The sequence below is a fragment of the Cydia splendana genome, chromosome 4, assembly GCF_910591565.1.
Source record: "Cydia splendana chromosome 4, ilCydSple1.2, whole genome shotgun sequence".
NCBI lineage: Eukaryota > Metazoa > Arthropoda > Insecta > Lepidoptera > Tortricidae > Cydia > Cydia splendana.
This window is the reverse complement of record NC_085963.1, coordinates 13,489,682-13,502,607: the sequence shown is the minus strand read 5'-3', so window position 1 is coordinate 13,502,607 and position 12,926 is coordinate 13,489,682. Positions and strand designations below refer to the sequence as shown.

The 12,926-nt window shown below is 37.1% G+C and overlaps 1 long non-coding RNA gene across 1 annotated transcript; it reads right to left on the bottom strand.

Annotated features, from left to right (window-relative positions):
- Window positions 1-5,177: 5,177 nt before the first annotated feature.
- Window positions 5,178-7,615, bottom strand: LOC134789907 (uncharacterized). The gene is made up of 2 exons (XR_010144130.1): window positions 7,480-7,615; window positions 5,178-6,936 (listed from the first exon to the last, which is right to left on the bottom strand). It is a non-coding gene; the product is annotated as an uncharacterized LOC134789907 (long non-coding RNA).
- Window positions 7,616-12,926: the final 5,311 nt, after the last annotated feature.

The following is a 12,926-nucleotide window of genomic DNA, read 5'->3' as shown; positions in this document are numbered from 1 at the left end:
TAATACTTGCACACATATTTATACATCGAAACGAATACCTATGAAAGTACATTTTAAACTGTAGGTACCCGTTTTCATATATAAAGGAGGCGGCAGCAATAAGATTGTGAACGGCATCCCTTGCTAGACTTATTGGGGGTTATAATATGGGGCTTTATGCATAGCCCACTGTGCAAAGCGCCATTCCAAATAATTATTTATTAATATTGTTACGTAACTAAGAGACTTACTTATTTATTAACGTTTTATAATGTACATATAATTACTTATTAAGAACAGCTTGACCTAGAACTATACAGATAGTACGTTTGCTAAATATTTACCGATTTTTATCAATACAAAGGTTGTGTTTTTAATAGTTAATTTAATAAAAAATATTAATTTACTCATATCAGTGTAATAGTAATAACAATGTACATGTCAACAGAATATATTAATTATTAGGTCCACATGCATAAATTTATATGTTTTATACCTAAATAGGGCGTTTTCACCAGGTTTTAACAAAAAATTATATGTAAGGTAGTGTATTTTTTATTTATTTTTAAACTTTATTGCACATACAAAAAGTACAACAGGCGGACTTAATGCCGTTATAGGCATTCTCTACCAGTCAACCATAGGGCGTAACAGAAAAGAGTCCATGTGGGTGCAGTGAGAAATAAACAGAAAAAAACGTAACTTTTGAGCGAAGTAAAATATCAACATTCTAAATAAATACCTACTATATATAATTATGTTATACCTTATGACTACGAGTACACTAAATACATAATATATATATACATACATATAAACAAGGATATATACAAATACATATAATTGCACGTGCGTTAAGGGTTACCTACCTACTAATTCCTACTGTGCCTGCCTTAGCAGGTGGTTTATAAAGCAAACGTTTGAAAGTTAACTTGCTTGGAGCTGCTTGGAGTGTGTATGTACCTTTGAAGGATGACTCACGCTAAAACGACCCGGGTCCGGGCCGAGGCATCCGACACTACGAATTACAACTAGAAATATATATGAGCATATAATAGCCGCCTAAGGCGGTTATCACCTTAGAGAATATAACCAACGGAGTGGTCATTAACAGGCGTTCCCTCTGTCGAAAATAGGCGGCCAATGTCAACCACATGTATGGACTGACGTTTATCTGACATGGCTATGTTTACGTTACGTATACATTTGATGTGTCCCTCCCCCGCAAAAACCGGCAGACTATTTTGTACCGAAAATTATAGACATGACGTCTCCGTTGGTTATATCCTCTAAGGTTGTCACACTGGATGCGATTCGCACGTCAGTCCGATGTTTGAGCGAGGCAACGCTATGCTCGTATTATAGCGACATCACGCTCGCACATCGGAGCGACAGTGTGATAACCTCCATACATACAGTAAGTATACAGTGTGAGAAATTTGACAAGAAAAAAGGAGTCACGGCCAAGAGAGCCTACAGCGAACATCGAAATTACCTATTATAGGTACTATAGGTACCTAGAATATGCAAGAGCGATGGAGAGGCTGATAACGAAATTTTGACAGGCTAGTCCTTTCATAATCCCTTAGCAACTGGAAATAAAATATGCCGATATTTAAATTCACGGGGTCAATTGTATGAAGAGAATAATTTAACCTTTTCGACGCCGTGTCAAACACAAAAGCAGTCACCCGGACGCCACGTCACCGAAGTGTCAAAACTGAAATTGAACTTATGAATATTACACGTAGGTTTATGTTGCTCTGTGGTCTGAGACCGATTAATCAGTCTTTGGCGTTGAACCTGCGGTGCGGATATATCGGTCATTGGCGTCCAAAAGGTTAAAAAACGGTACAAGATCGCTTACTCAAAGATTTTATTGTAAGTACTTTATTATGTAAATGTCCTCAGATAATCTCATATGTATAATGGAACTATTGACATTCAACTTTTTAATGAATTACAAACTTAAAGCTGATGTTAAATGCGTTTGCTTTGGATCCATCACTTCAATACCTACAGTAAGTACCGGTCAAAAGTGTAAGTTGGCCCTTTGTTAAAAATGACTCAAATGAGTACTTTTGTGCGATATTTTTTTGCAATTTTTGGGTTGTCGAAATTTGTTTGTTTAATTAGTCAGACAAGGTGGACTGACGACCTGATAAAGGTCGCGGGTGGCGCAAGACCGGTCATTGTGGCACTCTTTGGGGGAGGCCTATGTCCAGCAGTAAACGTCCTCTGGCTGATATGATGATGATGATGATGAATTAGTCAGACACAATTTACATACATTTCTAAACAACTCATTCCCTAACATCTTATACCACGCGGGCAGGTGATCTAGATATGAGCGCCGATAGGCATTTAGCCGGCGGCGGCGCGCCGGTCAAAATCGGTCGGCGGCGGCGGCGAATCGGCGGCGTGGCCTTGAAACACCTTTGATTAATGAAAAAAGAATTTAACCCAAAATTTTACCGAAAAAACATGTTTTTGCTGTAAGGAAGTTATAAAATAACTTTGTATGTTATTTTTAATATGTCTTTTTGTACAATAAAGAGTTTACTACTACTACTACTACTACTAAATAAGTGCATTTTTCGATTTCAAGCAAAATTTATTGAATAAAGGTACGAAAAAAGTTTTATATAGTATAAACGGTATCGCGCGGCATCAGAGGCGGTCTGAATCTTGGCGAGGCCCTAGCCGGAAGATCTTTGCGAGGCCCTTATCTTTAGTGCTAAGTAAAAAGTAGCGGATTGACTGTATCAGGGAAACGTCTGGTCGACATTTCAAAGAGCCGAAGTGAGGAAAATCAAGCCCCGTCATTAATCAATATCGACCCAACAAACCGATTTATGTCAAAAAGTGAGGCCCAAGGCCGAGCTCCACCTAACACCGAAGACCTGATTCCGACGCCTTCCCATGCGAGGCCAGAGGCTGAGCTGCAGGTAAGCAAGCATACAGCTTAGAATCGAACGCCAAGTGTGAACTTGGCTGACGCCCGAATGCCCGGAGCGCCGATTACAGCGAGCTTCTGTGCGAGGCCGAAGGCCAAGCTGCAAGAGAGCAGAGCTTGGAATTTAACTACTGGTCCAGTGTAAGCAAGTCCGAAGGCCGATAAAGACCGAGGCCATAGTGTTAAAGACCTGGAGCTTTCCTGCAGGTGCATTCGTGCGAGGCCAAAGGCCGTGCTGCAGTGGAGCTAAGATCGGAGAAGAACCAATGATCAAGCATTTTAAAAGCGAGCCCGAAAGTTAGGCTCCAAACAGGGCCGAAAACTTGGATGTTCAGTCTTACTTCTGTGCGAGCGATGCGAGGCAATAGATTGGGTTACGAGAGAGCAAAGTTTGAAATTAGAACAAGGGCCAAGCTTAAATGAGACCCGATTCTGTTTCTGACGCCCTTGCGTACGTAGCCAACGCCCGGACCTTTGGGCGTGAAAACGCTTAATATCTGAAATTAACCCCTTTTTACACCTTTTAAAGACATTCAAACCATGCTTGCAATGATTGAATTCGCGGTGAATTACGGCTAGCCAGCTGGCAAAATTAGTCATTCCATTGCTCTAACACTAGTAGCGTGGTTACGAAACAGAAAAGTTTGATTTACCATCAATATTTTTGAATTATATGGACCTAAAATACCTTTTGAATGTCTATAAGCTATTCAGACTGGCGCCGTTAAAGATCTAAACTAGATAAAATATATATTATCTGATTCTGAAAGTAGTAGTATCTATCAAGGTCACGCCGATGCCACGCCGATAGCGCAGCGTCGGCGGCGGCGGCGCGACAATTTTGTCGGCGGCGGCGGCGCGCCGGCGCGGCGCTCATATCTAAGGTGATCCAGTCAGCTATTTCAGTTATCTGGGATATACAGGGTTGGGCAGTATTTCAATTACATGTATTTGAAATACATTTTTGTATTTTGTATTTGTATTTCAAATACTACCTGGAAAAGTATTTTGTATTTGGTATTTCAAATAATGCACTCACATGTATTTTGTATTTTGTATTTCAAATACTTCAAGCATCAAAATACATTTTATTAAATTCTATAATCCTAAAATGGAACGTTTATTTAAATATAATGTACGACTTGTACGAGGGCAAATACAATGCGCGAGCTATTCTGCGCGGAACTTTTCGTCAACAGCCAGGGTATAGGGTCATTGCAGTAGTTTCCGTCCATGCTCTAGTTTTAGTTTACTACTTGCGAAATATAATTTTGATATCATCATCATCATCATCATCAGCCTACTCTCGTCCACTGCTGGACATAGGCCTCTCCTATTGCACGCCATTGAGCACGATTTGCGGCAACTCTGAACCAGCTCTTGCCAGCCGCCTTGCGAAGGTCATCGCTCCATATAGTCTGAGGGCGTCCTACGCTACGTTTGCCGATGCGCGGTCTCCACTCGAGAACTCGTCTACCCCAACGGTTATCGGTTCTACGGCTAATATGACCGGCCCACTGCCACTTCAGCTTATTGCTAATCCGGTGGGCTATGTCGACGACTTTAGTTCTCTGACGGATAACTTCATTTCGAATACGATCCCTCAGAGAGACTCCGAGCATAGCCCTTTCCATAGCTCGCTGAGCGACTTTGAATTTATGGACCAGTCCTGGTTTGGTCCATAATTTTGATATGTAGACAGATATATATATTGTTTCGACATTAAGGATTGAAATCAGTCCAAATTTGTGCAGCAATGTAGGTTTATATTCAAATTTCGTCAAGTGGACGAAAACTAGCGCAATGACCCTATAAGTTTTTAGGAAAGGATATTCGTTAAAAAAACTAAATGATTAAACAAAAAAATTGAAAGGTATTTTGTATTTGAAATACATTATTTTAAACACTGCAATTTGTATTTTGTATTTCAAATACCCGTCACCAAAGTAATTTGTATTTGGTATTTCAAATACTTTTAAAAATGTATTTTGTAATTTGTATTTGAAATACGTGGAAGCCAGTATTTTGTCCAACCCTGGGGATATACAAATAATGGCTTAGGTCAGGGCCTCTCAATCTTTTCCAGTCCGCCGCGCATTTGAAAGGTTAAAATTTAATCTCTGCATTTTAACCTCTAACTATTAGGTGAGAAGGATTGCCTCACGGCGCCGCTCTTTACTGTCTACGGCGCACAGTTTGGGAACCCCTGGCTTAGGTAGTATTAAATATAGACAACAAACAATGTACTATACTACTTTTATTGGATTCAAATCGAAAACTTCGACGAAAGGATCATATCCATAAGCCTTGAGATCAGGTGCAACACACAATTCTATGTTTAAATGATCTCTCGAGTACATAGATTTAATTTTATTAAGTGTCTGCAATTTTTTCGCTCTTAAAGTATCAGACATAGGCATACATATTGACAAATTATACAAACAACAACATCTTTCAAACATATCTTTCGGTTCAGCTATATCACCACTGGATGTCATATTGTACAAATGTACATTCTCTATGTATTTGCACCGACTTAAAGAAACAAACAATGATTTAAAATCAATTGTTGTTGCGACTAACCGTAAATGTTTAATATATTTACACAGCCAAATGTATCGTCCTAATGCTTGGGTAGCATTTGGCGATGATGTGCAACTGATGGCAACAAGATTATGACAATTTGTAAATAATATCTTGAAAAAATCAGAGCTATAAACCACATGACCAGTCAAGTTTAAATGAGTTATCTTTTTTAAATAGTTACTACTACTTGATAGTGTCACTAGACATCTAATCGTATTTTCAAACAAAACAGTTAATTTAATATTTTTCTTGTCTTTACAAACATTGTCATAGTCAAGAATTATGCCTTGTGGAGCTACTCTTCTTTTCTTAAAATCAAGCTCAATATGTCTCACTGATCTCGCAAAGTCATTTTGATTTGGTCTTGTGTAAATCCAATCATTATTGGCTGGTATTTGAGTATCACCAGAAGCTGATTTTAAATGATATGGAAAGAACTGTTTTAACTGTTTCAATAACCGATTATAAAATGAACTATCAAACACAGTTGTTGCTGTATTCCAAATCATGAATGCAACATTGCCTCCAAGTTCCTGGTTAGTCCATGTTGTGAATATGTCTGCTTGTACACCAAATTGTTTAAGAAAGAAGTCTTTAAACCTAGGAGAAACTAGAACTTGCAACACATCCATAGTGCATCTGGAAACCATGATGAGCTCATATTTACTTAAGTCTAACATAGAAAGAACAGCAGATTCATTTAGGCGTCCATAGTACTGGTTTTCTTTATGCCAGTTGAGTAGAAACACTTTCAGTAGCCTAAATTGTATCATTTCTTCCATATCTATATCATTATCATAAACAGATCTTAAAAATGCACAATCTGTTATAGTGTACTGTAACTCATTTAATTTAGCTTTTTCCAGCAATCTTAAGGGCAGTTTTGAACAAAATAGATTAGTCAATATACCTACAAAATGAACTCTCTCATAATTTTTAAACATATTTTGACATTTTTCTATAATGCTTTGAGGAACCGTTATCTGAACACATTTGTCGAATGCAAAGTTGATAGAAACATCTTTTATAGTTGGGCAAGCCTGGTGTATATCAAGCAAATCTATAATATTTATCTTAGTATAAGAAACATCTAGAACATGCAATTTCTTCAATTTCTTAATAGCAGGTACTAGTGAAGTTTTATTTAAATCACTCATAGCTGATAAGTTTAGTTCTCGTAAGTGGATGGCAATGTCCTTAAAAAACTCCAGTTTTAGTGATTTAGCTGTGGCCATAATATTCATACATAATTTGCAACTGGTTACTACTCCATACATGCTTATTAAATGTTTGAAATATGTGCATGTATAATAAACATTCTTCTGGGATTCAATGTCTAACAGTTTCACTATCAGGATATTGATTTCATCCGGCAAGTCAAGAATATTCTTGATGTTCATGGTTAATGTATGTGTCTGAAAGTAAAAAAATACAAGATTAAGTAAATTGTCCTTCCTCATATGCAAATTTCAGATTTGTAGACTTCTATGTAATAATATTTTTAACCAAGGTGATTAAAATAAAGAATGGTATTATTAGTGACGTTTTCAGACTAAGGGTATGTGTTTAACATATTTACTGTTTTCAGATTTTTCCCTGTATTTGTAGTGTAATACGATATTACTTGCCAAATTTCATAGTTCTAAGGTCAATGGGAAGTACCCTAACAATTTTGATTCCCTTAAGTGTCGATATTTACGTTTCTTGCGGCGTAAAAGTATCTTTTGTTTACGTTAACATAGAAATTTGTTTTTCACAGCTTCTACGGATTGTAGACCTGAGTATATGGGTTTAATTTCAACTCGATATCTCCACGGTCCACGCGTTCCCAAGATTCGACTTTCTTGACAGACAGACGGACGAACAACGTGAAGTAAACCTATAAAATGGCTCCGTTTTTTTCCTTTTCGAGGTACGGAACCCTAAATAAATGGACACAAAACTAAATAAATACTTACTGGACGTTAAATAAAATTGTTAATGTGTCTGTAAACTTCGACGTAAATAGATCTTTCAACGAGAGTTCTACGGTTTGATAGCACAATAAAAGCATAGCACTACATGACTTACAGTAACTGTATAGTTGTATTGTTATTAAATTTTATGAATCGAATTATTTTCTACTTCGTTTACTTCATTATTTCATATAAGATGTAGGTTTAGAGTTTATAAAGTAGGTTTTGTTTTGACATTACTCGGCTGTGACAGTGACATGAGACTTCGGTCAATGTGCGACTCAATAATGTACGACCGGATCGACGTTGTCTTATACATTATATCATACTCTTTTTTGGACTCATCTTGCATCAAAAAGCTTATTATGTATATTTTGGATTATTGCGGCTTTTGATTGATGAGTAGTTGAATTCGTTAAACTTATTAAAATCGCAAACGGTTTGTTGCAATTGCACCAATTGCAGGGTTGAGGCCTATAAATAAGTTGATGATATTGTACCTTCGAGCAACACCGGCTTCCGACACATCGGAAGGGAGGGGCCCAAGCACAGACCAACCCCTATAGACCGAGCTTATAGGACGACTCGCGGTCACCGCCCGTATGGTGTATAGGTCAAATATAAGATTGTTCGCGCGCCGCTCCGATCAGTTGCGCCCAACGTAACGACCTGTTAGCAGTGTGCACGAGTCTAAGAAAATAAATCGTAAACTATTGAATTCATTGGGAAATCATGGGATATTGCAGCGTAAAATGGTGTGGCAAGTCATCTAAGACATCTACTTACGAAACAGATGGAATAACATCCCACAGGAAAAAGTCAAATTCATTATTTCATTGAATAATGTTTCTTGTCCGCGGGGTTCATTTTATACTGGTCAGTAAGCAGAGGTGAAGTATGTCCGTCCCTTTTCGTCAACTTGAAAATGCAATGCGCTATCCCTTTCCCTTTCGACTAGTGATGTGACGATGATGGTTTTTCAGTTGCGGAAACTTCGTGCTTCGTCATACCGTATTGTACCGTTTTAGACATAATATATAGGTAATATGTTGTGTAAGTTTTTTAGAATCCTCTAGGCCAGTGGAGCAGTTAGGCCGCATGTCACGAGATGGACCTGATGATGAACTTCAAAGAAGTGCGAGGGCACTCGGTGTTGGTTTGTGATAGACATATGTTGTATGGGTTTTTTAGAATCCTCTAGGTGAGCAGTTAGGTCTCATGTCACGAGATGGACCTGATGATGAACTCCAAAGAAGTGCGAGGGAACTCGGTGTTGGTTTGTGATAGACATATGTTGTATGAGTTTTTTAGAATCCTCTAGGTGAGCAGTTAGGGCTCATGTCACGAGATGGACCTGATGATGAACTTCAAAGAAGTGCGAGGGAACTCGGTGTTGGTTTGTGATGACATATGTTGTATGGGTTTTTTAGAATCCTGTAGGTGAGCAGTTAGGTCTCATGTCACGAGATGGACCTGATGATGAACTTCAAATAAGTGCGAGAGAACTGTGCAAGTGTCACAACACGCACACTAACACATATTCGTTGAAGTATGTTATTGTATTCTGAGAGATGAGAAGTCGGATTTGTCGCTCGACCGATCCGCAATTTGTACTGAGCGAGCAAAATTCCTATTCTTATGTTTAATATATTTATATTTTTTTATCACTGGTAACTCGTGATGATAATGACCCCCGCGATACAGGCCATGCCTAGTGCGGGGTTCACTGTAACGTGCTTGTTAAACTTTTACTGTCAATAAAAATATTGTTATTGTTATTGTTAAAATCGATAAATCCAACAATTACATGAGACTAAAATATAATAATTGTGTTTGAATGTAATTAAACGTATGATATGTAAAAAAAAATATTACATGTGAAATGTAACACTTTCTTTTTGTAAATTTGATGTCTCCGACCTCTTTTTATAACAAAAAACCAAGCAAACAGGCATTTTTGTGCTGCAGTGTTCACGCGCGCGTCTGGACTCGGTCTAGTGAAAAATCCAAGTGCAACTAGTTTTATTACCCGCGCTAGATTAGATTGACGCGCTAATCTTGTACCTCAGCAGAGGGGAAATAGTGCGAATGCCGCCTCCCTTCCGTGTTGCTCGAAGTATTGTACCGAAAGCAACATAATCGATGTTTCGAATCCCCTGTAATCGAGTATTTATTTATACTTGGTCAAGCAGATCTTGTCAGTAGAAAAAGGCGGCAAATTTGAAAAATGTAGGCGCGAAGGGATATCGTCTCATAGAAAATTTGAATTACGCGCCTTTTTCTACTGACAAGATTTGCTTGACCATCTATATTTTATACATAGAGCAAAGAGTAAAGTAAGTATATAGGTAAACAGGGTTGGGCAAAATACTGGCTTCCACGTATTTCAAATACAAATTACAAAATACATTTTTAAAAGTATTTGAAATACCAAATACAAATTACTTTGGTGACGGGTATTTGAAATACAAAATACAAATTACAGTGTTTAAAATAATGTATTTCAAATACAAAATACCTTTCAATTTTTTTGTTTAATCATTTAGTTTTTTTAACGAATATCCTTTCCTAAAAACTTATAGGGTCATTGCGCTAGTTTTCGTCCACTTGACGAAATTTGAATATAAACCTACATTGCTGCACAAATTTGGACTGATTTCAATCCTTAATGTCGAAACAATATATATATCTGTCTACATATCAAAATTATGGACCAGACCAGGACTGGTCCATAAATTCAAAGTCGCTCAGCGAGCTATGGAAAGGGCTATGCTCGGAGTCTCTCTGAGGGATCGTATTCGAAATGAAGTTATCCGTCAGAGAACTAAAGTCGTCGACATAGCCCACCGGATTAGCAAGCTGAAGTGGCAGTGGGCCGATCATATTAGCCGTAGAACCGATAACCGTTGGGGTAGACGAGTTCTCGAGTGGAGACCGCGCATCGGCAAACGTAGCGTAGGACGCCCTCAGACTAGATGGAGCGATGACCTTCGCAAGGCGGCTGGCAAGAGCTGGTTCAGAGTTGCCGCAAATCGTGCTCAATGGCGTGCAATAGGAGAGGCCTATGTCCAGCAGTGGACGAGAGTAGGCTGATGATGATGATGATGATGATATCAAAATTATATTTCGCAAATAGTAAATTAAAAATGAAATATATTATTTGCTAATCCGTCAAGTAGTCTAAAACTAGAGCATGGACGGAAACTACTGCAATGACCCTATACCCTGGCTGTTGAAGAAAAGTTCCGCGCAGAATAGCTCGCGCATTGTATTTGCCCTCGTACAAGTCGTACATTATATTTAAATAAACGTTCCATTTTAGGATTATAGAATTTAATAAAATGTATTTTGTAGAAATTTACGCTATTTAAGGATTTATCCAAAAGGATAGCAGATGCCACTGGTGATCGTAGAGCTGGCAGCTTCCTCGCACAAAGAATAAGTATTGCGATACAGCGGGGAAATGCTGCCAGCATCTACGGCACCATTCCGCAGGATAGTTTGTAATTATTTATTTTTAGATTAGTTTTATTTATTTTTAGATTTAGTTTTTAAGTTTTTAGGTTAGTTATTTTATTATGTTTTACTTATGGTATTATTTTAAATATTAAATTAAGTTTCATATTAATTTTGTAGAAATGTATTTTGATGCTTGAAGTATTTGAAATACAAAATACAAAATACATGTGAGTGCAGTATTTGAAATACCAAATACAAAATACTTTTCCAGGTAGTATTTGAAATACAAATACAAAATACAAAATGTATTTCAAATACATGTAATTGAAATACTGCCCAACCCTGTAGGTAAAGAAAGCCCTCTTGAAGCATTTTATGGAAACTCATTTGAAAGCGCCATCTCTGATTGTCCCCCGAAAGTAAGTATGTATGTGTGCGTGCACAACTACATATGCCTCCATACGTGTACTTTCGTCCCACATAATATTAGGTCTACTTGGTCGGTTTACAAGTCCATTTTTGTTTGGTTTCTTGTAACAAATAACTTTAATTGTTTACAAGAAAATAAACAAAAAATGTACTTGTAAACCGCCCAAGTAGACCTAACATTATGTGGAAAAGGTTAATGTTATCAATAATGGAATAAAAAAACAGAATATTATAGTAAAATGTTTATTGCTTTAATTTTGTTGATAGCGTAAGTAATTAAATAAGTGCAGGGAAAATAGTAACAGAGACAACAGAGTAAGTGTACTCGTAAACTTGTTCTCTTTACCTCTCGTGCTTTTATCGAGGTCAAAACATGCGAAATATTCCAAAATTAGTAGTGTATAGAGAGATTAAAAAAGTGGAATCTTGACCGTTGCAGAGTCACGAGAAGCGAGCAAACTTTGCTGCCGAGAGTAATACATGTTTTACACCACATTATCGCTAGGAAAGTACAATTTTAGGTAAACAATAGAAAAGAAAGCGTGAGGTAAAAAAGCATTCACACACAAGAAAATACATGTTAATAAGAAAATAACAAACACAACACATAAATCAGCGAATGCAGAGAACTGGAATTACTTCTCAACGACAAGGCGGAGCAACAGAGATACAACTCAACGCACTTTCTGGGGGTTTTCACAACAGGGCATGTGTTTTCATTCGGGCTATAATCGAATTTCCTCCAGAATCATAACGAATAAAATGGCTCAACCATCACTAAAATATTTTAAATTTAGGTACCCTCTTCCAGTGACAGCAAAAAAATTGCATGTCTTGGCATGGTCTTGGCGATTATGCATGTGTTGCCAGCATAAACAAACAGCATAATTAATCACATTTTAACAAAATTCTTATTTTGTCGCAAAATTTATTGAAAATTATAATAATTACAAATATTAATTCGTACTTATTTTAATTTAAATATTAATGCCACTAAAATTATATAAATTTTATAGTGACATCTGTGGCCTATTTTATAAAGCTACAAGTTACAATTTACAAGCGGAAGTCTCGTTCTAACACATAGGGTTAGAAAGAGACTTCCGCTTGTAAATTGTAACTTGTAGCTTTATAAAATAGGCCACTGGTGACGTAGTTTGTGTAATCGGAAGCAAAGAATATAATACTCACTAGGAGAAGAACGGTAACTCCATACAAAAAAATGTCCCCAACCGTTTATACGTTTATACTAGTGGCGCCGTCTTTGTGTACCAATGGAACTAAAGTTGACAACCGGTTTAGCATGGCGGGTATTGGTAGGTAGTAATTCTGTTGATAAACATATTTGTTATCTTCATATCACGAAATATATGCAAGATGCAAATATTACCCCTTGTTTGTGGTATTATCAATTGATTTAAATAAAAGGCATGTTTATGTTTATAACATTATATATATTATTTATTAAAAAATGTTTTACATATAAAAATATACACTGAAAACTGGCAACTGGGAACTTAATAAAAAAATAGACTTAATAAAGCGCATTCACAAAGTTTTCA